The 13,866-nt window shown below is 34.2% G+C and overlaps 1 pseudogene; it reads right to left on the reverse strand.

Moving 5' to 3' along the window:
• Window positions 1-6,668: 6,668 nt before the first annotated feature.
• On the reverse strand, window positions 6,669-7,012 carry LOC127543976 (elongin-C-like; annotated as a pseudogene).
• Window positions 7,013-13,866: the final 6,854 nt, after the last annotated feature.

Raw genomic sequence — 13,866 nt, forward strand, 5'->3', positions numbered from 1 at the left:
CCAGGATAACAAAGATTAATACCAGTGATGATAATTTAAAAATGTTTTATTATTTCTTTCTATTTCTTCATCATTTCCACTTTTTATTTATTTATCTCTGCCTATAGAACTTTTGAGTAACAGTTAAGTAAAACCTAACCAATACCATTAATCATAACTTATGATACACATAGTATTCTACACTCCTGGTCTATCATACCTCTATTAGCCCCTGGATATTTCTCTCACTCCCCAAATTGATAACATCAAATTTAAGATTCCTGATGCAATTGTAAGATCTGTACCCAATTGGAAGCAATGCAAAATAAGACCCATTCTACTTGATAATGGTTTACTTGGAAGATGGCCTTTGAAACAAGCAATAAAAAAAAAAAAACACTATCTAAATATAGTCATCCATTAATTTTATTCACTATTCTCTCACATAGTAGTCCGCCCTTGAACTTAATACAAATTTTCTTTCACTCCTCCCTTTGATAGCCAAAGAGATTTCTAACCCTTACATAGACATTATGAGGTGAAAGGAATATGCAAAGCTTAGAAATCATGGTGTTTTATCTAGTCAAAGGTATTGAAACAAGTCAGAGCCTTGTGTCAGAACTCTGAGTACCGTGTGTGTGTGTGTGTGTGTGTGTGTGTGTGTGAGAGAGAGAGAGAGAGAGAGAGAGAGAGAGAGAGAGAGAGAGAGAGAGAAGAGAGAGAGAGATCCAACTCTTTGAAGAATCAATAAGAGGGAGAGTAGTCCATTCTCCAAGCTTCAGTATCGAATTAAAATGTGTTCCTATGCATTCCGAGCCTAGAAGAATGAAAAAGCATTTGCTGTGGAACTTAGGAAAGGAACTAGAAAATAATAATAAAAAGATAAGCAAATGTTGAATTTAACAACTAAGACCACTTTTCTTCCTAAGTCTTCCCCAAAACCATACCATTTTCTCTATTTTTTTTTCTTGACTTGTAACTATAATTCACAACTATCTTTGACTATGGTATTCCTTTATCTTCTTTAGAAGATTTTACATTTTATAGGTTTTAAGGATATTTTAATTATCCCTTAAAAGAATATGAACAAAGAATTTTCCAAAGAAGAAATGCAAACTATTAACAATCATTTGAAAAACTGCTCAAAATCATTCACAGAATTAACAATGTTAAAAAAAATCTTTCAAATATAACTTCTATGCCATCAAGCTAGTAAAAATGCTTAGTTATTAATGCTTTTTTCTTTTGGAATTAATTTCTATTACTTTGTGTATAATATGTATTCATTTATCTATGTATATATTGTAGCCTCTCCCTAGAATATAAACTCTTTGAGGATAGAAATCGGTTGTTGTTGTTTGGGACCAATGTGTAATAAATCTAGAAACAGATTCTGAAGAACTTCAAATGACCAACAGAGACACTTACATTTTCCCTCTCAGGCAACACGTGCTTCTTGAACATGGGGGTGATGTAGTCAGGTTATACATTCATCATATCAATTTCAAACTTGAATGACAGATGGATTAAAGGGAGTAGAGCCCAGAGTCAGGGACAATAATTAAAAGGCTATGGAAATTGGCCAGATGAAAAGCGATAATTTTGTTATATAGTAATTTTCTTTATTTTTAATACACATTGCTTTATGGATCATACTGGAAGAGAAAAATCAGAGCAAAATGGGAAAAAAATAGGAGAGATAAAAAAATAGAAAAAAGAAGTGGACAGCATGTATTGAATTACATGGAATCTCCTTACTTCTTTTTCTGGATGAAGGTGGCATTTTCTGTCCAAAGTCTGTTGGGATTGCTTTGGATCACTGAACTACCGAGAAGAACCAAGACTTTCATAGTTGATCTTCAAACATTCTTGCTGTTTTTGTGTACAATATATTCCTAGTTCTGCTTGTTAGTGATAAGGTAATGAAAAGAATAGTCACTATGTGTATTTTAAGAATGAAAACGATCCAAGATATGCCACTAAGACAGAATCAACATAATTTGGAAAATGACTAAAAAAAATTAAAAATGAATCTGTGGTTATGAACCCAAGTATTTAAAAAGATGTTGTTGTCCTTGACAAATATAGAGAACTTAGAAACACCAGTGGGTTTGTAAAGAAAGACATTAGATTATGTTTTGAATATTCTTAAATATTGGACATATTAAAAACTACCTACCTATCAGAGATAGCTAAAAGTAGAATTGACAGTTTCAAAGATGGTGGGCACTCCTCTTCTTAGAAGTCTTAAAACAGAAATTAGATATATTAAGCAGGTACTATAGTGACTTTTCTTTTATATGTGGATTGGACTAAATAGCCACTTATGTTCCTCCAAAATCTCAAATTTGGTGATTCTGAGATGACTATGAGAAATGTTAAATAGAAATGTCAAATAGTCAATTGATGATGGTAGATTATATCTCAGGAGGAAGATGAGGATACACAGATATACACCACATATGTCATATTACACACATGTGTAAATACATACAATGTACATATAGTGAATTATAGACACATGTGTTATATTATGTTTATATAAATATACATATATACATGCATGAATTACATCTTATTAGGGATAACTATTAACTCTACAGAAGATGATGATTTTACTGATATGATCACCAACCCTCTCAAATATCTAATAAGTTGAAAATCTATGGTTTCTAAAAGCATTAAATTGTACAATAAGGATCAAAGCAGGGAAATGATCTGTTTAAAGTCTTTTGGAAATACATGGAGATCTTTACAAGGAATATTGGCTTATTGTACTCTACAGCTTAGAAGCCATCTTTCTTGGATGGCAGTAGAAAACTTCAATATAGTTGCATGAATTATAGATGACACCCAGTACTCCTGTTAAAGTAGTTACTGTAGGCTTTTCTAACAGGGACCCTTCAGCTCTTTTCTGCCATTAATGCATCCATAAACACCATGGATTTGCCTGCGGAAATACTTTTAACATTGGAGATATCATGTCATAAATTGTGAACAAGACTCAAAGGACCATTTTTTTTTCCATTTGGAGTGAAGGAAAGGTAAGGGGTGAAATTCAGACTGTTCCAAACACTTCTTTCACCTGGAAATGAAGTCATGGCTTTGAAATAATTAATTCAAGACTTGATTCAGGGATGGAATGTTGCCTGCAAAAATAGGAGACCAAAGCAATGTTTTTTCTAAGGTATAATTTGTGAATAGTCCAGTCTTTGTGGTGCCTTGGAATGAATATTGTCCATGATGAGACAGAGTATTATGTACAGAAGCTGATCAAAATCTCTGAAGCTCCACTTGCCTTTTCAAAACACTTCTTATTCCATTTCCCTACTGATGATCACCTTTTTATGGAGGTTGTTTCTAAACACTTTGTGTGGGCTTAAGCTATTAACTTTTAGAGCCCAAGTCTGGCTCTAGTGGAAAAGGAACACGAATCAAGGGGAGGATTTGAAGAAGCCTCTCAACCTCCGAATCTAATATAATTATAATGGATTCATTGACATCAACATTTAAATAGCAGATAAATTGCTTGGGATAGGGGCAAACTGGTGAATAGTTATTTAGATCATATTTCAATTCCCATTAGTTTGTATCCAGATAAAAGAGAGCATGCTTCAAGTACCAGGTGGCCAAAAAAAAATTGTTTTCTTGTTCACTTTTATAAAAGAACACATTTGATACTAGTTTTCCTCTGTCCTCAGAGCAAACATTTTTTCTGGAAGGGAAATATTATTAGTAATAAATCATAAACTCTGCTAGGTTATTTTAATTAACATTTTTTCAAGAGCTTTAAATACAAATGACTTGAGTATTCAGCTTTTCTTTATACCTGACTTTAAATAGAAAGAAAGAAGTACAGTGGAATAAGCAGTGGTTTGGGGTGAATCTTGTTAGAATCCTAGTGATAACTCAATGGAAATGTCATGGGCCAGAACTTGAAACAAGGTGATAACTCAATGGAATTGATAAAAACAATGCTTAAGTTAACACCTTTGAGAATTCACACATTGGAGTTCACAAGTACGGGAGATACACAAAGTTAACTTTGTAATTTTGTGAATTCACATCTCCCATAATCCCACTCTCAGAGGAGGAGTCAACCTTTGAGAGAGCATAAAAACAGCTGAGTTCAGTCAGCAGAGTTCAGTTGAAAAGATTCAGAGTGGAGAAGAATCAGTTCAGAAGAAGCCATGAGTCAGGGTTGAGCTAGAGCAGAAGTCACTTCGGAAGATTGACAGAGTGAGAGTTCAGTTCAGGAGATTGAGAAACTAATCTGTAGTCAGGAAGAACCAAGATTCAGAGAGAGGCTGAAACTAGCAACAAGAGCTCTTAGAACCACAGAAAGCTAACTGGGTTGTTTTGGAAGAAATAATAAAAAACTACTTTAACACCTGGCTGAATTTGGAGTGATTATTACTCTGAACTGAAACTAAGGCTGCCTCCAGAAAACCTCCCCAAGAAACCTGCTCCACAGAGAACCATCATATATTATACAAAAGAAGAGAACACCACACTATCTGATTATTACAAGTATGTTCTTGCACAAGACACTTACCCTTTGGTGGATTCAGTTTCCTTATTTGTAAAAGGACTAGATGGCCTTTGCAGCTCCTTTTGACCCCAGATCTATGATCCTATGCTCAAGCTTCCATTCTTCTGGGAAGTAGCAATAAAGAGAAAAAGAGGCATACAAAAAGTACATGAAATTTGGAATAAGGAAACCTGGCGTCAGATCACAGCACTGTTACTGAAGGGATGATTTTGATCAAGTCTTTCAAATGTCATGGGTAATTAATTTTCAATTCTTTCATCTGAAAATGAAGTGGGTTAGACAGTCATCTCTGAGGTCACTTTCACTCAGATGAAAGTAGATAGTGCAGTGGATAGAACACTGAATCTGTAGTAAAGAAGACCTGAATTCAAATCCAGCCCCACACACTTACTAAATATATAAATCTACATAAACCTCTAAAATATAAACCCTTTAAACTCTATAAACCTCAGTGTCCTGAATAAGTTTGTTGTTTATCCTTTGTTCTCAAAGAAAACCATGTTATCAGAGAGGTGATGCCATGACATACACATACATTGAATTTAAGTAGGGAGAACTGTGCAAAGTCATCTGTTAAAGAGCCGGTCAATTCTCCAAGAGCCTGCACAGCTATGGATCATAACATCTGAAGGAGCTGCAGGGAAGCCTTTGCTGACACAGGTGTTGTGGACTGGAATGAAATAAATTAGAGGCAGAGAGAAGAGGAGAGAGGTCAGACAATGCAATGGCCTTTCAGTCAGAGAGGTTAGAGAACAGCAACTGCCTCTCAGTCTCCTTGTATCATCCACTCACAAGAGGAGATCCATTCTGCAGGTCTGGGTTGGATATACAGCAGCTACTGTCAGGTGGCTCCCATGTATTCCAACAGTCACCTGCCTCACTTTCTCCTCCAGAGACATCTGGGTCAAGTGATCAAATGTAAATCAGGATGACTAGAGATGGCCTAGAATGAAATGGGAAGCCTTGGCTTTTTTAAGGTAAGGTCTTTATAAGTGTCAATTTTAAGAGCATCTGTAGCTAAGAGTATAGTACCTTGTGTGGACAGAGGGGGGGGAAAGATGGAGTGAAAGAGGAAAAAAGGAAAGGAAGGAAGGAAAGAAGGAAGAAGGGAAAGAAGGAAAGGATAGAAGAAAGGAAGAAAGAAAGCAAGGAAAGAAGGAAGAAAGGGAGGGAGGAAGGATGGAAGAAAGGGAGGAAGGGAGGAAGAAAGGAGGGGGGAAGAAAGAAGGGAAGGAGGAAGAGAAAGAGGTAAGGAGGGAAGAAGGGAGAAAAGTAGGAAGGGAGTATTCCAATTGACCAATTCTAGGCCAGCTTTACTCACAGAAGTTCTTGTCTGTCCTTCATTCTTGAAGAGGACCATGACACATTAGGGAAGTGATGCCATGACATGCAAATGAATTGGATTTAAGTGAGGGAGGGTTGTGCAAGATCATCTGCCTCCCTTTTCACCCTATAGAGCCATCTGGGTCCAGTAGTAATGTATAGATCAAGATGACTGGAGATGGTTCTGGATGTCTCTCTGATTGATAAAATGGGGAAAACAATAGCACTTATTCTCTCTCAGTATTATTGTGAAGATTAAATGAGGTGTATACACACACATATATATATAAATGGCATATAATATGTAAAATACATAGCACAATGTTTGGTACATAATAGATCCTTCATAAATGTTGGCTTTCTTATTTTCACTCTATGATCATATATGAAAGCAAAAAAGTAACTACAAAGCATTGAAAAGAAGAAACAACTAAAAATAATTTGATGGAAAGAGATCAATATAGAAGCATTTATTAAGCATCTGTTGTTTGCTAATGAGATAAAGACAAAAGTGAAATGGTCTCTGCCCTCAAGGCATCTACATTCTACTAGAGGAGAGAATGTACATAAGTAGATATGTACAAATAGATGTGAAGTGTCTTTTTTTAGGGGTAGTACACTAGTTAATCAATAAATATTTATTTAATACCCACAATGGAAATATAAAGAAAGGGAAACATTTGTTTAATACTTTGCAATGGAGCTGCAAAGAAAGGGAAAACACACTCCCTGCTCTCAAAGAGCTCACTGTCTGATGGGAAATACAACATGCAAACAGCTATGTAAATATGTAAACACCTTTTAAAATTATAATTTATTTAATTAAATAAACCAAGAAGTTCACAGCCATAAGTTCCAGTGCAATCTCAGGTATAATTGGGAATTCAGGAATCTCTGTAGAGCTGTTAGTGTAGTGAACCTTGTAGGTAAAATACATGAATGTTTTTGATAGCACATGTGATGAAATATCTCTAAAATTATTCTCACTGGTTTCGTTATCAGCAAACTGACCTGGCCAGCTTAATAAGCATTCATTGTTCCTGATACTAAAATACGATTCCTGTTTACAACAAATTTATAACTATCAGAAGATATCAATTTCACATACATTTTATCTTGTTCCTCACATCCACCAAATATTTTTTCTTCGCCATTCATTACCTCTGTTGAAATTGATATATTTGCAGTAATCAACAGTAGAACAACATTCAAATTAAGGAATCCTGGGAAAGACTTCTTGTGGAAAATGGGCTTTTATTTGGGAGCTGAAGTAAGTCAAGGAAATGAGGAGGTAGAGATGATGAACTTCCAGTGATGAGAGATTACTTGTAAAAATGCCCAGAGTCAGGAAATGGAGTTCCTTGTTAAAAGAATAAAAAGGCGATCAATGTCACCGAGTCACAGAGCACAGAAGAAGAGGATGGTATTACACAGTGTAAGAAGAATTTAAATATTGCGGCAGGTCATAAATGACTTTGAATTCCAAACAGAGGACTTAATATTTGTTCCTAGAGGTGATAGTGAGCCATGGAAGTTTACTGAGTTAGGAAAGGGGGCAGATTACTTTGGAATGGGGAGAGATTTGTGTCAGAGAGACCAACCAGCACTCAGATGTAGTAATGCAAGTGGGAGGTAATGAGGGCCTGGACCAGGATAATAATGGTGTGAGAGCAGATAACAGAGTACAATGTTATATGAGAATTGTTATATAGGTAAAATTGATAGATTATGGTAACAGATTGGTTATGAATGAAAAGTCAAAGATGACATGTAGGTTTTGAGTCTGGGTGAATGGGAGGATGGCGATGCCCTTAGCAGTAATAGAGAAGTTAGGAAGAGGTAAGTTTTAGATGGGAGAAGAAGAAGATGAGAAGATAAGGCAATTTGTGCATTAGCATAGAGATAACAATTGAATCTATTGAAACTGATGAGATGACTAAGTGAAATAATAAAAAGGGAAAAGAAAAGAGGACCCAGAATAAAGTCCTGTGGGACACTCATAATTACCTGAATGAGGATCCAGCAAAGGAGACTGATGAATTATAAGAGGTAGAAAGTGGACCAGGAGAGAATGGTGTCCCAAAAACCCCTAGAGAAAAGAGTTGGATTGACAGTATCAAGGGTGGCAGTGACTCCAAGAAGGATAAAAATTGAGAAAAAGGCATAAAAAATTGCAATTAAGACATCTTTATTAACTTTGGAGAGAACAATTTTGAATGATAAAGATGGAAAGCAGATTGTTGAGGATTAAAACGAGAGTAGCAGGGAGGAAAATTGAGGCACTAATTGTAGATGGCCTCCTAAAAGAATTATCTTAAAAGAGAAGAGCAATACTGGACAATAGTTGGCATGGACAGGCCATATTTGTAGGCAGTAGGGAAGCAGCTGGAGCTCAGGGAGTTTGCAGAAGAATTAGAGACCATACTAACAACTAAAACATCTAGGAAAAAAAACTTCACATATGTCATATGTGAATTATGTGTAGGAAGGAAGCATAGAGATGAGGAGGGAAAGAATTTCAATCATGGGATAAAGCCAGAAAAAAGCTGTGGAGATGGAAAATGGAGGATTCTTTTTATGGGGGAAAAAAAAGCTTTTACCTGGTCACAGCAGTCTTTAGGGAAGGTGTTTAAATGCCAAATGAAGGAATTTTTATTTGAACCCAGGGTACTAAGGAAGTGCCATAATTTTTTTTTGAGTAGGGAAATGGCATAAAAAGACCAACACTTTAGAGAAATAACTTTGGTAATTGAGTAAGTAATAATTCACAAACTATATTTTGTAAACACTTAAGGATTCTGTGAAAATTAAATGATATAGTAAATTCCAGAAATGGAGGATCACTGAAGCAAATGAATTAACCTTTGCTTATCTATAAATTGAAGATGAATATCTATTAATTCTTCCTACCAAGGTCATTTTAAGGATGGAATATTTATGAAAATGTTTGTAGAAACTGTCAAGTACTTTATTCCTGTTATAACTATTATTATTAAAATTTGACATATGAAATGTTTTGATACTCCATTGTATCATAACAATGTAGGCATTCAAGGCCAGGCCTAGATCAGAACAATCCAGTAGTTGAGATACTCATGGGTTACAAAATGTAATAAAAACAATTTTACTTCTAATTAGGTTTAAAAAGATATAATTTTTAGTCAAATTCAAATAAATGCTGCTCCATTCTGACTTCACATTAATCACAGTAATCATCAATGCTAGGTTAGAAAAGCATCTCCAGCAGACAATAGAAATGGTTATTAAAACCACTAAAGCATCAATTCTCCAATTTCCAATAGTGTGGATCTTTTATGCTTCCAAAGTAGAGAAGCCACAACAGTAGTACAGACTTTGGTTTCCCAGGCCAATCAAGTCACAAGGATGATTCCTAAAAATAAAGAAACCCCTTCTACAAAATCAGTATGTCAGTTCATAAATCTTTAAGAATTTCTTACTATCTGAGGCAGTGAGGTAAATTCAGAGGCTATATGCTAAGGCAAAAATAGCTTTTGAGGGGCACCCAAATTTTACAGTGGATAGAGCACTGTCCCTGAAGTTAGGAGAGCCTGAGTTCAAAGGCAATTGCCAATACTTAATACTTCATAGCTTGTGACTCTGGGCAACTCACTTGACCCTATTTACTTCAGCAAACAAACAAATAAACAAACAAACAAACAAACAAACAAAAACAGCCTCTGTTTTCCAGGAGTTTATATCCTAATAACACCTTGAATGTCTGGGCATCTAATCACCTGCACTAGCATTGAACCTGGGTTCTGGAACTAGGCCCAGTGTTCAAGCAATAAATCAAAATATTAGCTGGACTGCATTAATGTATGCATGATGCTCTATAGCTCCTCCTCCTTTGTCTGATTTCTATAATTATCTTGGGACCTTTTTGTGGTTTTTTTGGTGGGGATCCACTTAATAGTCTGGCTGTCACCCCAGACTGCATGATGGATATTGGAGATCCAATGAATTGTATAGTGACTGCCCCCAGACAGCCCCTGTGTAAGTTACCCATCTGATTATTGAGCCACTTTTATAATAATAATGGAATTCTCTACCTATTTCTAGGAACAATTAGCCTGCTCCTTAGTTAGAGATTGGGTTCTCCCAGAGTTCTAGGATATTCCAGACCCTACAATTTGTTATTAAATTTGCTTCTTATAATCCTGTGATTTTGCTCTTATTGTTATATCTTTTTCGTAGATGAGGAAAATTAGCCTGAGCATGATTAAGTGATTTATATAAGGTCACAAATCTACTAAATATCTGACACCAGATTTAAACTTTGGTTTTCCTAACTTCAATTCAATGCTCTTACCCATTCTCCCATTTATGAAGATTGAATGAACTCAGGCATATTTAGAAAATGGTCTTACTTAAAATTTTTCCAATCACAACTTTGTAGGTACATAATTCAGGCTCTATCAATTCAGGCACATCTGCTTGGAGATTTTCTGTAGCGAAATGATTTGTCAAGAAATTGCTAATTTAAAAATATCATACAACAAACTTCCCTTAATGTTTGGATAGCTTTTTGTTTCCCCTACTCTATGGTTCTCTATATTTATACTGGGGTGATCATGGAACCTGAAGCATAGCAGTACCTCAAATGTATGTTGAACAAATTAGTACCAAAAAAAGTCTTAGAAGAAATGGATTGAAATGGAAAGAACCCTGAAAAGGTGGCTTGGATTCACTTCTTCCATTTCATGATTTTCAGTGATAATTTCCCTGAGTTGAAGTTTTGTTTTTCTTTTTATTTTTGTTTTCTGTTCTTTTTTTTTTTTTCACCTGCAGATTGAAGTACCTTGGAGTTGTTTTAATTTGCATTTCTCTAATCAAGAGTAATTTAGAGTATTTTTTCATATGACTATATGTAGCTTTCATTTCTTCATATCCTTTGAGCATTTATCAAATAAGGAATTACTTGCATTCTTATAATTTTGATATAGTTTTTAATATATTATAGAAATTACATCTTTGTCAGAAATGCTTCCTGTAAAGATGTTTTTCCTATGTTTGTACTTCTATTTTAATCTTTGTTCTGTTAGTTTTGTTTGTGTAAAACCTTTTTAACTTAGTATAATCAAAGTTGCCCATTTTGTCTTCCATAATGTTCTGTAGTTCTTCTTTGGTCATAAATTCTTCTCTTCTCCAAAGATCTGATAGGTAAACTATCCCTTGTCCTCCTAATTTGTTTATGGTATCACCCCTAATACCCAAATCATGTACCCATTTTGATCTTATCATTTCCTTCATAAAGTGATACAGATAAGGAATGATCTTATTTTTGTATGGGGTGTGAGATTTAGATCTATGCTGAGTTTTTGACATATTATTTTCCAGTTTGCCCAGAAATTTTTTGTCAAATGGTGAATTCTTATTACAGAAGTTGGCATTTGCGGTGTTGTCAAATTCTAGCTCACTATAGGTCTTAATTATTGTGGTCTATTCTGATCTATTCCACTGATCCCCCACTGTTTCTTAGTCAGTATCAAATGGTTTTGATGATTGATATGTCATTTTACTTGGAAGCAATGTGATATATCAGAAAGATTACTGACTCTGGAGTCACAGAAACCAGGTTCAACTCTTACCTCTGATTATTATTGTCTGAATGACTTCATTGACATGTCACCTCCCTGGAATTCAATTATATATTTTTTATTTGTAAAATAAGAAAATTGGAATGGATGGTCTTCGAGGTCTCTTACACAAATACCCCTATGATTTTATGAATCTCTAAGCTTCCATTTCCTTATCTGTAAATTAAGCAGAAAATAACACTTATAGTACCTAAGTGTATATTGTTTTATGAGAATCAAATAAGATCTTATAAGTCAAGTGTTGCATATACATTATGAGAATTCCAGTAATATGATACTCAGATGGTTGCCTTGAGGATCAAATATAATTTTAAAGGTGGGGCTTCATTCATATCTGACCCATTTAAAAGTGATTACCTTTGTCAGGAAAAACTTTTGGATTGGATTGAACAAACAAAACATAATAAGAACAGGATCTAGATATTTCTTTGAATCAAAGCCATTGTGTGATGGACCATGCCATGATTTAAGAATTTGAATAAAAGCAAAAAACTATGTTGGAAAAAGGAGAAAAAAAATTGAACATTTGTGTTTAAGACTGATATAAGCATGGTAGTTTCAGCCACTATATAGAGCAAAGGGAAGCCTAAGTTGGGCAGACAAGGGAAATACTGGAAAAGGCACTAGTTCAAGAGACATATTCTAAGCAAAAACTCTGGCTGAAAAGAGTTTCAAGAAAAGTTCAGCTCTTTACCCAATTTATAAACTTATTCAAATATTTCTGAGAAATTGAATTTACCTCATCAATAGAGAGTCCAGAGATGAATTAAAGATACATATATATACATATTTATTTGTTTATTTCTCTGTGTGTGTATGTATGTATATATGTACACACACACACACACACACACATATATATATTTAGAAGGTTAGGCAGACAACCCAATTATGGCTGGATAATTTAATCATTCAGTTGAGTATAAAAATTTGTTTAATTCTATAAAGAAGTAGGAGGAAAAAGAGAAAAAGAAAAGTGTATGTACCAATTGGTAAAGTAGGCAAATTCCTAGAAAATATATTAATCCAATTACAGGAAGAAATAGATAATAAAACTATTTTACCAGGAGAACTAAGCCTTCTCCTCTCAGAATCAGACCAATATAATCACAAAATAAAGAAGAAAAAAAACCAAGGAGATTGATAATGTCCTAGAAAACCTAGATATGATAGACCTCTGGAGAATATTGAATAAGGAAAGAAAGGAATACACTTTTTCTCTGCAATACATGACACCTACACAAAAATTGATCATGTATCAAGGCATAAAAACCTCACGATCAAATGCAAAAAGTCAAATAGTAAATATATCCTTTTTCAGACCACAGTGCAATAAAAATTATATTCAATAAATAACTAGAGAAAGATAAACTAAAAGAAAATTGGAAATTAAATAATGTAATTCTAAAGAATAAGTGGATCAATCAACAAATCACAAAAACAATCCATCATTCCATCTAAAAAAAAGACAATAATGAGACAACATGCTAATACCTATGGGGTGCAGCCAAAGCACTTCTTAGGGGAAAATTGTATATCTCTAAATAGTTGCCTAAATAAAATAGAGAAAGAGGAGATTAATGAATTAGATATGCAACAAAAAAGCTAGAAAAAGAACAAATTAAAAACCCCAAATTAAGTACCTAATTATAAATTTTGAAAATCAAAGGAAAAATTAATAAAATAGAGACTAAGAAAACTTTTGAACCAATAAAACTAAGAGTTGGTTTTATGAAAAATCTAACAAAATAGATAAACCTTTGGTTAATTTGATCAGAAAAAGGATAGGAAAAAACATGTCATCAAAAATGAAAGGGGAGAACTCATCACCAATGACAAAAACATTAAAGCAATAATTAGGAGCTATCTTGCACAACTCTATGACAACAAGTCTGAAAATCTAACTGCAATGGATGAATATTTACAAACTATAAATTCTCTAGGTAGACAGAAGAGGAAATAAAATAATTAAATTTTCCTATATTAGAAACATAAATTAAACATCATTAATGAACTCCCTAAGAAAAAATCTCCAGGACTAGATGGATTCCCAAGTGAATTCCATCAAACATTTAAAGAACAATTAATTCTGATACTTTGTAAATTATTTGGAAAAATAGGTAAAGAAGGATTCCTGCCAAATTCCTTTTATAACACAAATCTGGCACTGATACATAAAACAGGAAGGGTCAAAAAAGAAAGAGACTATTACAGACCAATCTAACTAATGAATATCGATGCAAATTTTTTAAATAAAATATTAACAAAGAGATTACAGCAATGTTTCTGCAGATAATACAATATGCCAAAGGATGATTTATATGAGGAATTCAGGGCAGGTTCAATATCAGAAAAGCTATTACCATAATCGACCATAGGAATAAGAAAACCAAC

Source organism: Antechinus flavipes, chromosome 1 (genome assembly GCF_016432865.1).
Source record: "Antechinus flavipes isolate AdamAnt ecotype Samford, QLD, Australia chromosome 1, AdamAnt_v2, whole genome shotgun sequence".
In the NCBI taxonomy this organism is placed as follows: Eukaryota; Metazoa; Chordata; class Mammalia; order Dasyuromorphia; family Dasyuridae; genus Antechinus; species Antechinus flavipes.